The sequence below is a fragment of the Arachis hypogaea genome, chromosome 3, assembly GCF_003086295.3.
Source record: "Arachis hypogaea cultivar Tifrunner chromosome 3, arahy.Tifrunner.gnm2.J5K5, whole genome shotgun sequence".
NCBI classification, from domain to species: Eukaryota; Viridiplantae; Streptophyta; class Magnoliopsida; order Fabales; family Fabaceae; genus Arachis; species Arachis hypogaea.
The window spans coordinates 125,272,777-125,288,890 of NC_092038.1; the positions used below are offsets into that span (position 1 = coordinate 125,272,777).

General features: G+C 31.9%; 1 long non-coding RNA gene across 2 annotated transcripts; it reads right to left on the reverse strand.

Annotated features, from left to right (window-relative positions):
* Window positions 1–9,632: 9,632 nt before the first annotated feature.
* Window positions 9,633–12,593, reverse strand: LOC112791302 (uncharacterized). 2 transcript variants are annotated; one of them, XR_003197190.3, is made up of 4 exons: window positions 11,806–12,593; window positions 11,613–11,731; window positions 11,372–11,472; window positions 9,633–9,813 (listed from the first exon to the last, which is right to left on the reverse strand). It is a non-coding gene; the product is annotated as an uncharacterized lncRNA (long non-coding RNA). The 2 variants fall into 2 exon arrangements; XR_003197191.3 differs by having other exon boundaries at window positions 11,372–11,506.
* Window positions 12,594–16,114: the final 3,521 nt, after the last annotated feature.

A 16,114-nucleotide genomic window follows, 5' to 3' on the forward strand; every position in this document is an offset into this window, starting at 1 on the left:
AGAGGAGGGGACGCGAGGTGGGGGTGGGGGAAGGGGAGGGGAAAGGGGGAGGGGAACGACGGTAGCGTTGGTGGTGGTGGAGTGGCAGTGGGTGTTGATGATGATGATGATGGTGATGATGATGTTGATAATGGTGGTGGAGTGGCAGTTGATGGTGGTGGTGGTGAAGGAGGTAATTATGTTGTTAGTGGTGAGAGTATTTTTGTCTAAAAAAATTTAAAAAGACGATTTTAATACGAAAAAAAACGCTAAAGACGATTCTAAATAAAAAATTAGATTAAAGACGGATTCAATTTCGACCCTCAACGTGAGAAACCAAAACAATACTTATCTCTTATTATATCATGTGATGATATAATTCATTGATGTTGTCGAATAATGTATGGTGTACAAATTATGTTAATTTTAATTTCTTAGTCGCTTTTATTGAACAATATCGTAGCTATTTAGTATTTAAACGTGGGATAATGTATGAGCGTTGTACTAATAATCCTGTCTTTAGATAGTATGTCATATCATTTGTTAATTAATGCAACATCATGGGTGGTACCTCATCAAGTTAGGATAGATGTTAATTAATGCTACATCCAGCTTGGTAATATGTTAAGAGTTATGTTTAGAGCACTAGAAAAAATTGGTCGAATACTGTTAAATTTATCGGTGAATTTATCGAAAAAAATCTTTCATTAATATATTTATCATTGAAATTATTATTGAAATAAATTCAACAGTATAAATTTTATCGATAATTATTTATTAACAATTTTTTATTTACCGTTAATTACTAGTAGATTTATTGGTAAATATTAACTTTTAATTAGTAAAATATTTTATCTTATTACTGTCGAATTTATTTTTTGATAAATTCAATAATAATATTATATTTTATTTTTTTTAAAAAAATTGTTTAAAAATTCAACATATAATTTTAAATGTTTAAATTCAATAATTTTTAAACTAATAAAATTTAAAATTTTACAATTTTTATAATAAATTGTCCATAATTTTTGGTTAAAAGTTCACAAATAAATTCACACATCAAAATTTACGAATAAAGAAAAAAAATTACTCACGTATGAAAAAAAGTAGCACTATAAACATATACTCTAAATCTACCAAAAATAAACTTGGATAAGGTTTGATATGAAAAACAAGATACTTTATGATGGTTAAATAACATTAAATAGTTAAAACTCTCTAGACAACAAAATATTGAAAAGAAAAATTAATTATATAAATAGTATATCTATTTAAAATTTCAAGTAATCCACTAACATGCATATTTATGTCTCTCAAATGGTATATCTATTTAAGCTTATACAATTTTAGCAACTTACAAATCTAGTTGGAGGTTTTGCATTATAAACTTACTGGCTACAGTAGTATTTTATGAAATAGTAGACTATACACATTCAATTACAAACTATAAACATAATCAACACACAAATATACATATAATCAACAAACAAATTATAATTAAACAAATAAATCAAAGTTCATATATTCAAATGAGTAAATTACAACAAATTTTGTAAAATTAACAATAATCAATTCAGCAAAATTAATTCAGAAAATAATTAACTCAGACAACAATAAACTCAGAAAATTAACAACAATTAACAATAAGTCAATAATAAACTTAAAAAATTAACAAGTTAAAATTAACTCAAAAAATTAAAGTGCGCCTATGCGTAGAGGGTCATTCTGCTAAAAATTTTCTAAGTTAAAAGCTGCAGAATTCACAGATTCAACCCCCAATCTTCCGACGGACATAACTTTCTCATTTTAAATCGTTTTTCGCCCGTTCTTCGAACGGCATGGATATCCCGGATCCAATTTCACTTCTAAATAAGTTTGGCATAAAACGGAGATCCAGAGTCCAGGTTATGTCCCATCAAAGTATGCCCAAAAACCATGTTTTCATACAAAACCACAAGGTGCCTTTTTCAAAACAAGTCATTTTCAACCCTTTTTAAAATCAACCAAAACATGCTAGTTTCAACCCTTTTTGAAATCAATCAAAATATACCAAAATCAACATCAAGCCTCCTCAACTCATACATTAATGCTTTGCCACGATTCACAAAACCGCCATATAACCATTTTTACCCATTTCAATCAAATGGCTAAATTACAAACACATTAACATGTCATACATCTTTCCTCATCCTAATTTCCAACAATACTATTTCCAATCAATCATCATTACACATAATCAATATTATACTCACTGTCACATGGTTTCACCCACAAATCAACCTTAATCATTTCTCAAGTATATATCACAACATACATATCTCTTATGCATCATCATACCATCAAGGCATCAATAATCATGATCAAATATATGACCACATAACATACCTCAACCAAAACCAAACATACCTCATCTATACAATTTCACCCAAAATTACCAGTTTCCACACTTCAACTCCTCAAACCTCATTATTCAATAACCAACCCAATCATTCATATATTCATTATCTGAAATTCATCCAATCACTTGTGTCATCATACAATGCACACATCAACTTACCTTCCTTACCTCTTTCCGGCCTTCGGCCAAAATTTACAGCCTCTGGCCCAATTTCAATGCATAAACCACAAATCAATACTCATTACCCAATACATCAAATTTTCAATACACCAAGCATTCAAGGCCACACAATTCTCAACCCAATCATTAATTCACATTACATACCAACTATGCATATTAGCTCCAACCATTTACACAATCCAAACTTAATCCTAGGGGCATCTAGCCTAGGAATTCTCATCACACCACACGGTACTTAAATGAAACTTAAACCGTACCTCTTGTAGCCAAATCAATTGAGCCTCTTCTTTGGAAGTCTCCACTAACCTTAGCCCCAAGCCTCACCAAAGCTCCTCAAGCAACACCAATCTCCCAATTGTGCACCAAAACCATCAAATGCACTAACATAACCAATATCACATACATACATCAACCTAGGGCTCATAAAAATGATAATTCACAAGGGTTGGAGGGTTTCTTACCTTTACCCAGTGAAGTTTGTGATGAATATCACCCATGGCTCATACTAGAGCACTCCTAAACAACCAAAATCACAAGGTTTTCTCAAAATCCAAACCAAATTCGAATTTGAAGAGGAAAATGAAAACTGGGCAGAGGACAGTAGATTACTCACCACAAAACTTAAATAAAATTGTAGAGAATGAGAAGAGCGATGTGTGACCACAAACGGCTTGTCAATCGGAGCTCCGTAGCTCAAGTTATGGTGGTTTGAAAATCAAAGAGAGTTAGGTTTTCTCTCTTCTCTTTTCTCTTCTCTATTTCAGCGCCCAACACTCATTCTTTAGGACAAAATGAGCTGAAATGCTCATAACTAATGTTTATATATGTTGGGTCTTGGGCCCACTTAGGCCCGGTTCACTTATTTTTATCCGTTGGCCCAATTTTGGACCAAAACCTTTAAGATTAGTGCTCTAAATCGCACTTCAAATATTTCTACCTCCCCTAATTATAATTCCTCATTTCTTAATCTTATTTACTCATAATCAATTTTCTCAGCTGCAGTACCAGACAGATCTCAGCCGGTACTTCCGGTCAAAATTTCACTGCGCGCTTTTACGCAGAAAACTATGTTTTCCAACTCAGAACTGAATCCAAATATCATATTTAAATCATCAAATTCCAATTGCCAAATATTCCACCCATATTCGCTCTGACTTAACTTGTTATTTAATTAATTTCGGTTAGACCGGGTATTACACGTTTACCCAGGAAAACTCGTGTCTCAGATAATTCAATTTCATAAGCCATATAAAAAATTCATTCAACATCCATCAATGTCTAAGTCATTCTCAACATCATCATCATTCATCAATCCATATCTCATTTCCAAATTCATTCAAAATCATATTTCAAAAAAAAAATCCTCATCATCCTTCTTTCCATTCCATTCACTAAGAATTCCCAATCCAAAATATAACTCTTTCTTTGATAAATAAAGTAATCTTAAACCATATAATGCTTAAAATTAAACCTTTTAAAATAACTACTTCAAATGAAATTTCTAATTTTATAAAATTTCGCCAGCATCTCCTCTAAAACTCGGATTCTGCCACCCTTTTTGGGTCTCATCCAAACATTTCTCAAAATTTTTCTCAACCATTTCCAAATCTTAATCATTTCCCAATATTCAACTAGTTCCAATATCAAATTATTTTCAAATCGAACCAATTCCAATAATAAGTTAAAATCAAACCAACTCAAAAATTAAATCAGTTATAGAATTAAACTAACTCAAAATCAAACCGCTTCTAGAATCAATTTATTTTCATATCTCAAATCATTTCCAAAATCGATTCATTTACATTACCAAATAAATTCCAAAACCAAGAAAATCTACTTTTCATAACAATCAAGTAATTAACATTTCAAACTAATTTCTTATCAACAACCATACACCACTCACGCAATCAAGCAACTAATAATTCAGTCTAACAAACCATCACATTCACAAGACAAATATAATCACAGAAGTATGTCTTTTTGCAATAATATCTATTTATAACAACTCTGTAATATAAAATAGATTTTAAAAAAAATTCCTACCTTGATTTAATCTGAGCTCAGTAGGTAAACGCATCAAATCCTCTTTTGTTTATTTTCAATTTACAGTAGCGACAACAACCTTGTTTGTTTTCAAGCAATATCAGCAGCGGCATCAAGAATCACAGCAACAACACTCTTCTGACATAAATTGGAATTAAACGCGGAATTGATATTAAGCGGAAATAGAACAAAATTAGTAATAGAGTATTACGGTAAATTGAAACAGAACCAAATAATCTCACCACAAGAAACAAAGTAGCAGTGACCATTTGAACCAATCATGCAACAGCTACTTCTAATGACGGCAGCTACCAAAAGCTCCGGTGGTGGATTTTCGATGACCCGAGACACAACGACATAACTGTAATAAAATCAATGACAATGATATTATTAAAAATTAAAAGAAATGGAAATTAGAGGAAAGAACGCTCTTACCAGCAGTGGATCCCAGCGATAGAAGCTCGGCAACACAACCAACAGCGATGGCAATGGCTGGGCAGTGACAGAGCTCCCACCAGGCTTCCTATTCTCTCTCCTATTTGCGTGTTTTGTTCCTCATAGTGACGGGGGTTCAACAGCAGTGGTGGTAGGATGCGGCGGCATGGAACAGTGACACCACTCACAATGATGATGGCGGCGGGCTTGTGGTTTTCCACGGTGGCGGTAGAGGTAGCTTCCTCTTCTTCCCGTCGTGGTTCCCTTCACAAATCCCCTTTTCAGCCACAGCGACGGCCTCAACAACGACTGGCTCAAGGCAACGGCAACGTGGACAGTCTCAGACAACAACGATGGCCAGCGCAACGACGGCGACCCTCCCATGGTGGTGGCGGCACAGCTGGCAGCGCGAATCCCTTTTTCCTCCTCGCATCTCTCTCTCTGCCCGATCTCTCTCCTCTTCTCGTGCATGACAGCGGCTTGTGAACGGACCAGGGCTCCTCGTGCATCAGTTTCTCGGAACCGTGGTAGCGACGTGATTACGATGATGTGGCGGCGCGGCTTTCCCTCTTTTCTTCCCTCTTTCCCCGTCGCAGCCCCGACTCTTTTCTTTCCCTCTCTGTTCTGCGTTTCTTTCCCTTTTCTTTTTCTTTTTTCTTTCCTTATTTCTTTCTAAAGGGGATGGGGCTGGGTCAAGGGAGTGGCGGCGTGGAGTGGCGATGAGGGTTGGGTCCAAGGGAATTACTTTTGGTAAATTGAGGTTTGGGTAATTTTAATAAAATTTGGGAATATTGTAATTAATTAAAATCTAATTTATTTTCAAAAAGATTACTTTAAAGATATTACTTAATTATCAATTTACTACTTAATTCTCAATCAAGTATTCTAATTTAAAATATAAGATAATGTAACTACTTTTCTTTGTTTATAAAGATTAAAGTATTAAATTTCAAACTATCAATTATTTAAATTAAATCATATAAAATTCTTCTTATTATACAATTACTAAACTTTATAATTTAAATATAGAAAACACTTCAATAATTATAAAATTGAATAAGAATCTTAATTTATTTCAAACTCAATTAATCAAAACTTTAATTATCTTTAATAAAGAGATTTCTAAAATTAAAGTTGTAAATAAATAATTAAACTTGAAATTAATTTATAATAAAATTTTCAAAAATTCTAGGACTTACATTCCACCCACCTTATAAAAATTTTCGTCCTCGAAAATTGATACAAAATAAAAGAGATTTCATATCACTTCACTCTTGAACGCATTTAAAGAAAAAGCAAAAAGTTTTCAGTATATATACCAGGATTTTCATATGGCATAAAGGTATAAAGGGTATAAGTGTGATGCGAATCAAAAGTTACAAGATAGGCTTGATGTATAAGATGATATGTTTCAAATAAGTAATGGTAAAGCAAGGCGACAAAAGGTTATAAAACAAGCCGGGGTTAAAATGATGTGCTTAACGTCCGTATACTAATCTCATACCAACTTCAGAGATTCAATTATTCAAACTTCAAGATAACTTATCTCCACCATTCTTAACCGTACTTCATTGAGCAACCCATCCAAAGGTTCTCGACTTTATCAAACACTTCGCAAACCTTACTACTGGTCATAAGCCCCACATCAACAGAACTCTCTCACGTAAAGCAAGGTTTCACAACTCCCTGTGACGTCATACACTTACGAGTTTCACCTTTTGTGTTCACTAAACGTGTCCTAAAGGACTAATGTGTCGTTCACTAAGTCTAATGGTCGCACAAGATGCCAAAACTAATCTCGAGTATACTTAGAAGGATAATAGACTATAGAAAAGAAAGAAAAGCGACAAAGACCGCGTTCGCGAGAATTTGAAAGAATAAATACAATTGCAGGTAAACAAGGATGCTCAAGCAATGAAGTTTGCTAGAAAGAAATCAATTGATAATTTCAAGAATAATTCTTTGATTAAAGAAATTCAATAGGATCAATAAGAGAAAATTCAGCGCATTAATTTGAAATATATCCAAGCTAAGTTGAAGAAGTATGAGGTTTCATAGAAAAGGAATGATTAAAGACTATGGTGACGCATTACCGTGGAACAACTTTAAATGATCACAGGGGTTTCATAGTTCATGGAGGTATATGGAATCAATAGCCATGTTGAAAGAGTTTTAATATAGTCAGAAGTGTAAACATGCAAGATATGTGTAAGGTACAAATGGCGAACCAAGAAAATTTAAATTACATTCCAAGAAAAGAGAAGGAGGAACGACACACCAAATTGATTGGCACAATTTAGAACACATAAGCCAATACAATATAATAAAAAGGGGTACTTTACATTTTCAAAGATTCAAGGGTCGGCATCGTACCCAAAATAATTCCAATGTTATATCAAAGAGTACAAAATTCATAAAGAGAAGTATAATGACAAAGATAGACGTTCTTAATGATTCAAATAGCAGTTTACAAATAAGAGGCGAACGCATGGAGAAATTAAAGAACTTCAATGGAGACGATGAGAAGAGAACGGTGCATTCGTTAGAATTGAATTCAAGCTAAATCAAAGTACAAGATTCACAAGAAAGTGACCAGAGTCAATGACGTCATTTACAACATCCAAGGGAATGGGTAGGAACGCAATCAAATGAAAGATTCACAAGGAATAGATAAACTTAAGAGGAAGATCATCTTACCTAGTAAAAAGAGAAGATATAAAACAAACAATTGAGGGAACTGAACAAAGTATAGATGTTTGCATTACCTCGAAACTCCACGACTCCTCATAACCTCGTACACTTATCAAATTCACTTTCTGCGCACACAAATTGCGTCCCTAAATTCTAACACATAAGAAATACTAAACTTGAGAAGATTACAAATAACACAAATTGTATTTGCAAGAAATTGGGAGAATATTTAGGTTCGTAGTTGAACAAGGATGGTATTTCGCAAGGATTTTGATAGAATATGTGAGATTATCAACAGACAAGGATGTATATAAGCAATGAAGTGTAGTGTAAAGGGAGTTAATTTGAAAGCTTAAGAAGGAATTCTGAATTCAAGAGCTTCGACATGGACAATAATAAGAAAGAGAGTACAGTAATTTAGAACAACTGTAAATTGAACCTAAGGGAATTGGTTTATCCTTTTCTAAAGAAAGTATATAAATTCAATATTTTTTCGAAAAAAAAAAACTAAACAAAAGTCAATATTATATTATGCTAAATCAAATTCAAATTAAAATGATTTGTGTGAAGTTTATTAAATGAAAATTAACTGAAATAAAAAGAAGAAATCTTGCTTTAGGAGGTTTGAAAAGTTCGTAGATATATAATCAAGTAAATATATATGCATAAAAATTCGAATAATGTTGTAAAAGGATTAAATTATATTCAAATGAGAAAATCTAAGGTAAGGTATTCTTGTAAGAATAAATAAAGACTAAGTAGTACTTTTAAATAAAAGCATGTTTTAACTATATAAAGAAATTTTTTTGTTTTTTTTTTTTTTGTAGGGAAGTATTTATAAAATCAAAGGTTATCATATTCAGGATTCAAATAATGGTTACAATCAGAATCAAACAGAAAAAGAACTAAAATAGAACTATTTTCAAAAGAGATTTCAAGATAAGAGTTGTAGAAGAAAACTACTAAAATTGATACATTTTATCAAAACAATGTCAGTTTTTATCATTTTTACGAAGAAACACAAAACCAAATATTGTAATCCGAGCAGGACACACAATAGTTGCAGAACACAAAACAGGAGAACTAAATCGCATAATTAATTTACTATGAATCGCGACTCTTAAGATTTCAAATTATTTAGGAATCAAGGATTATGCATTGCACAAAAACTAATTCAAGATCAAATCAATAAATACCAAATTTATGAATAGTGTCAAGGTCGAATATTCCTTAAAGATTCAAGAAACAATTAGGAACATAATCAAGCAAGGATATATATGAATGACAAGATATGGTAGAAAAATATCCAAAACACATTTCAAGAAAGAAATAAAAAACTAGAGATTCTAATACAATTGATAAAGAAAAAGATAATGTCAAACGCGAATAAAGATTATACATTGAAACAGAAATAATCTCTAGAACTTAGTCTCTAACGTTCTCAAAACCCGCGACTCGCGTTATCTATGACTCACATATCATTTATGATAACCCATTAATGCTTACATATACATAATTCACTAGTGTTAAGCCGGCCAAACTTAATACCAGGAATTATGCAATGCAAGACTAATGGCATCAATCAATAGACCGTCATGTGCATAAAACTCTAATTCTCATTATTCAAACAAGACCTACTACATGACAGACTCTCAGAGTATGCAATTGAAGCATAGTCGGTTCATTCCTCAAGCTCTACAGGAACGACCACTCTGATACCATAATGTAACACCCTCACTATCAGAACGTCATGCTTTCGGCTGCGCTACTCTGATAGTAAGAAGTATTATGACTACTTCATATATTTAATAATATAATAGGAGCCTTTGACTCGAAATCGTATCAGAGTTCTTTTTTGAAAAATCGGAAAAAGAATACTTTTTAAATAAAATAAACAACAAGCATATACATGTACAAAATTTCTTACTCAAGTAACTTATACATATTATATACATACAAATCATACAACTCTTATCCCTCTTACATTATATAATTTTGATAGCGAGGGGTAAATAAATAAAAACTAAACAACATTATCAACTAAGAGAAACGCAATACAACCCTTCGTGAGCTTTTTCATCCATCTCCTGAAAAGATAAAGTGTAGGGGGTGAGAACCTAACCACACGGCCTCACCATGAAGTTTCAGAATTGTCATAAGAAGATATTTAATAAGAAAACTATTTTCAAACTCAGTGATTATCATTGCCTTAAGAATCCTTTTAAAAATCAATAGCTAATCGTTCAAAACCTTTTCAACGAAACAATGTTTAATCTTTCAGAAATAAAAAAAAAAAACTTTCTTTTCTTATAAGAAATTCTCAATCAGAAACCAACCACGCAATCAATCAACACAATCATCAATTCAGTACCAAAGTTCATTCTCAAATGTATCACACTAGGATAAACACAGGCAAGACAGACAAGGAAAGCACAGGTTTAGGTAGTAGTTACAGCAAATAGTTCAGGTAGCAGTTAAGAACAGTTTAACAATTAGGCAAACCAAAACAAGTTCAAACCCAAGCAAAGCATACAAATTCATATGATGCATGCCTGCCCTATGGCTAATGAGCTCATCTGTCGGTTATCCAGCCAACCCGACAAGTCCGAAAACCTTAGACTATCCCGTGATGCGCATCCCCATGATTCTATGCATAACTTTTTCTCATAAATATATATCAAATCGCTCAATGGGGTACCATTCCCCGGGAATTTATAAGTGTCCGGTCACCCTTACGTCGTTGGGTCAACAGAGTATCGAGTCTCAACCTGGAGCAAGTGGTGGCAAGTCACTGCGTTTACCCAGGGAAACTCGTGTCTCAGACAATTCAATTTCATAAGCCATATAAATAATTCATTCAACATCCATCAATGTCTAAGTCATTCTCAACATCATCATCATTCATTAATCCATATCTCATTTCCAAATTCATTCAAAATCATATTTCAAAGAAAATCCTCGTCATCCTTCTTTCCATTCCGTTCACTAACAATTCCCAATCCAAAACATAACTCTTCCTTTGATAAATAAAGTAATCTTAAATCATTTAATGCTTAAAATTAAGCCTTTTAAAATAACTACTTCAAATGAAACTTCTACTTTTATAAAATTTCGGCAGCATCTCCTCTAAAACTCGAATTCTGCCATCCTTTTTGGGTCCCACCCAAACATTTCTCAAACCTTTTCTCAATCATTTCCAAATCTTAATCATTTTCCAAAATTCAACTAGTTCCAATATCAAATTATTTTCAAATTGCACGAATTTCAATAATAAAACTCTTTTTAAAATCAAACCAACTCAAATATTAAATTAGTTATAGAATTAGACTAACTCAAAATCAAACCGCTTCCAGAATCAATTTATTTTCATATCTCAAATCATTTCCGAAAATCAATTCATTTACATTACCAAATAAATTCAAAAACCTAAAAAATCCACTTTTCATAATAATCAAGTAATTAACATTTCAAACCAATTTCTTATCAACAACCATACACCACTCACGCAATCAAGCAACCAATAATTCAGTCTAACAAACCATCACATTCACAAGACAAATATAATCACAGAAGTATGTCTTTTTGCAATAATATCTATTTATAACAACTCTGTAATATAAAATAGATTTTAAAAAAAATTCCTACCTTGATTTAATCTGAGCTCAGTAGGTAAACGCATCAAATCCTCTTTTTTTTATTTTCAATTTACAGTAGCGGCAACAACCTTGTTTGTTTTCAAGTAATATCTGTAGCGGCATCAAGAATCACAGCAACAACACTCTTTTGACATAAATTAGAATTTAACGCGGAATTGATATTAAGCAGAAATAGAACAAAATTAGTAATGGAGTATTACGGTAAATTGAAACAGAACCAAATAACTCACCACGAGAAACAAAGTAGCAGTGACCATCTGAACCGATCAGATGGCAGCTACTTCTAGTGATGGTGGCTACCAAAAGCTCCAGTGGTAGATTTTCGATGACCCGAGACACAACGACACAACTATAACAAAATCAATGAAAATAATATTCTCAGAAATTAAAAGAAATGGAAATTAGAGGAAAGAACGTTCTTACCAGCAGTGGATCCCGGCGACAGAAACTCGGCAACACAACCCACAGCGATGGCAACGGCTGGGCAGTGACGGAGCTCCCACTAGGCTTCCTATTCTCTCTCCTATTTGCGTGTTTTGTTCCTCATAGTGACGGTGGTTCAACAGCAGCGGTTGTAGGACGCGGCGGCATGGAACGGTGACACCACTAACAATGATGATGGCGGCGGGCTTGTGGTTTTCCACGGTGGCGACAGAGGTAGCTTCGTCTTCTTCCCGTCGTGGTTCCCTTCACAAATCCCCCTTTCAGCGACAGCGACAGCCTCAACAAGGACTGGCTCAAGGCAACGGCGACGTGGACAGTCTCAGACAACGACGATGGCCAGCGCAACGACGGCGACCCTCCCGTGGCGGTGGCGGCACAACTGGCAGTGCGAATCCCTTCTTCCTCCTCGCGTCTCTCTCTCTGCCCGATCTCTCTCCTCTTCTTGTGCATGACAGTGGCTCGTGAACGGACCAGGGCTCCTCGCGTATCAGCTCCTCGGAACCGTGGCAGCGGCGTGGTGAAGGCGCGGCTTTCCTTCTCTTCTTCCCTCCTTCCCCGTCGCAGCCCTCACTCTTTTCTTTTCCTCTCTGTTCTGCGTTTCTTTCCTTTTTTTTTTCTTTTTTCTTTCCTTATTTCTTTCTGAATGGTATAGGGCTGGGTTAAGGGAGTGGCGGCATGGAGTGGCGGTGAAGGTTGGGTCCAAGGGAATTAGGGTTTGATTTGGGCACTTTGAAATTAGGAATACTTTGGTAGATTGAGGTTTGGGTAATTTTAATAAAATTTGGGGATATTGTAATTAATTAAAATCTAATTTATTTTTAAAAGAATTACTTTAAAGATATTACTTCATTATCAATTTACTACTTAATTCTCAATCAAGTATTCTAATTTAAAATATAAGATAATGTAACTAATTTTCTTTACTTATAAAGATTAAAGTATTGAATTTCAAACTATCAATGATTTAAATTAAATCATATAAAATTCTTTTTATTTTATAATTACTAAACTTTATAATTTAAATATAGAAAACACTTTAATAGTTATAATATTGAATAAGAATCTTAATTTATTTCAAACTCAATTAATCAAAACTTTAATTATCTTTAATAAAGTAATTTTTAAAATTAAAGCTATAAATAAATAATTAAACTTGAAATTAATTTATAATAAAATTTTTAAATATTCTGGGACTTACATATAACAAGTAACAACAAAAAATGGACAACAACTTTATGTTGGCGCGATGTAACTCAGCCGCGATGATAGTGACAAGGCGACGACCTCCGATCGACAGGAAGGAACATCAACAGCAGTGGCACGGCAGAAGCTCCAGCAACGGCATGGCAGAGGCTCCAACAGCAGTGATGACAATATGCTAATCTGCAAGTAGTAGCAGTGCAACCGACTTCAATGGACGAGAGAGAGAGAGAGAGAGAGAGAGAGAGAGAGAGAGAGAGAGAGAGAGAGAGAGAGAGAGAGAGAGAGAGAGAGAGAGAGAGAGAGAGAGAGAGAGAGAGAGAGAGAGAGAGAGAGAGAGAGAGAGAGAGAGAGAGAGAGAGAGAGGTTTTGTGTTCGAGTTTCACTAAATCCTGTTACTATCAAAATTTTTCGACAGAAAATCCGATGATAAACTCAGCACTAATAAAATTAATTTCCGCGCATCTGTTTCCTCTCGGATTTAGCGGTGAAATTTTAAATCTGACGGTAACTTCTTCAAAGGACGAATTTTCACTTGTAACTGTCAGAAAATTTGCTGCTAAATCCGTGGTAACATTCATCGCTAAATCTGACGGTATTCAACATATTTTTTGCAGTGAAACTTGACTTGACTTGAATCATATTAGAAGGTCCAAAATTTAAAAATAAAAAATAAAAAATTCTGAAAAAAATATTTAAATTAACAATAATAAATAATTAAAGGTATTAAAGGTATTAATAAAGAAAATACAAAATAAATCAATAAAAATATAATTATATTACATGTATATAAAAATAAGACACCACATTAGTCATTTATATAAAAGGATAAAGTATTAAATTGGTCCCTTACGTTTGGACGTAATCCTGTTTTGGTTCTTAAGGTTTAAAGTATCACATTTGAATCCAAAAAAGTTTTATTTTTCTTGAATGTAGTCTCACCGTTTAGTCAAAGTTAAATAATTAACGGAATATCCTACATAATAGCAGTACAAGAACAAGATCGATAATTTAGAGAATAAGTACAAGTTCTAGAGGTACAAAATCAAGCGTGGATGTATCATTTATCATTCTCTTTAGTTCTATAGAAAATATTTTATTTAAATTATAAGAAGACTGATAAATAAGTATATTGATGCATCCACAGTTAATTTTGTGCCTATGGTGCTTGTACTTGTTTTCTAGATTATCGACCTTATTCTTGTACTGCTGTCATGTAGGACATTCCATTAATTATTTAACTTTGAACCTCACAGCGGGACTAAATTGAAACTAAATACATTTTTTTTATTCAAATAGGACACTTTAAACTTTAAGAACCAAAACAGGATTATGTCCAAATATAAAAAAACTAATTTAGTATTTTATTTTATATAAAATATATATTAAAATATAAAAATATATACTAAAAATAAATTAAATAGTATATATAATATATTATAGCTAATTTAATGATTAATTTTTAGTATATACATAAATTTTTTTAAATAAATACTAGCTACAATAATATATCAAATGAGGATACAATTTCCATAATTACTAATTAGTTAAAATTAAATAAGGAATACAATTATAATTATCCCAAAAAAATGTATTAGTACAATGCATACAATAAAAAAATCAACTGTTATGTTAAAGAGGTAAAACTTTAAAGATTAAATTAAAACATGTTTTTAATTTTAAAAACCAAATAAAATTTTAACCTTTGTTATTTTTTTTATAATATTTTTAATCTAACAAGTTAAAAATTAATCCGTCTCAATAATTTGTATTCACAAAATAAAATAACCTTATCAATATATTAAAATATATAATTTTTGTTTTTTTATAAGTATTATCACTTTATTTTAAAATATTTATAATTTTATACCCATAATATTTATAGTTGTATATTTATTACATCTAAATTATATCATTATTTTACTAATAATTAATAAATATTAAGTAAAATAATTTTTTATTGTCTCTGGAAACTTGATTAAGAAACTAAAATGCTACCATATGGACTAATTATGGAGTGACATATGTATTTAACTATTTATGGTGAGTGCCTGATGAGAACCGAGAAGCGGGTACAGCAATGAGGGGACTGGTCCGAGTACGAGGCTTGTTTTCTTTGATTCATGTGTCATGTGTCACTGTTTCGGCCACATAGATTCATAGCTGCCAAGCATGATGGAATGATGGACCTTTTGTACGGAGACCAAGGCCTACTAAATTAAACTACTTCTATTTGTTTTCAAAGTAATATTTAAAATTTATTATCATATATGAAAACAAAGAATAATTTAATAAAGAAAAATATAAGAAATTAAAATTTGTCGCAGTTAATTCTTTTTTTCTTTTCTAAAACTATTTCCCCCATCTTTTTACACTCACTTTTAGACTTAATTTGTTAAAGTCTGTTGAAAAAAAACACAATCATTTTATGGTGTGTTTGAGAAATTAAAAAGATTGTGTTTGTATTTGTATTTATAATTTTTTAAATTAGGAGTATTTTATTTAAGTATTTAAGAAGATTTTTAAAAGTTAATTTATACTTATTAAGATTAAAAAAATTTAATATAATTTTATATATTAATAAATATCTAAATTTATTATTATATTATGCCAATTTAGTTTTTTTAATTTTAAATATTATTTTATCAAATATAATTATTGTTGTTTATGTTTATTGAAAATTATTTTTAGTTTAATTTATGAATCATAAATGTTATAATCTTTTAAAATTTAGCTTTTCAAAACTTAGTTTTGATAAGTTATTTTTAAGAAGTAAAAATTTTACCAATTTAAGGCTTAACTTGAATTTTTTTTATGTATATGTTATATTTAACATTTTTTAGTTTTGGATATTTAACCTAAAACAAATGAATCTAATCTGTTTTTAGTTTGGATAGATGTTATATCCTACTTTTAAATATTCATTTTTAGTAGAATTTTTTGGATGTTCTTCTTATGAATAGTTTCGGATGTTTATTTGGATGTTTTAGAAACTTTTGGATGATATTAGATTTAGTATTTTTTATTTTGAAAATTTAACCTAACATAAATAAATCTCATTTTTTTTAATTTTGAATGTTCCAACATA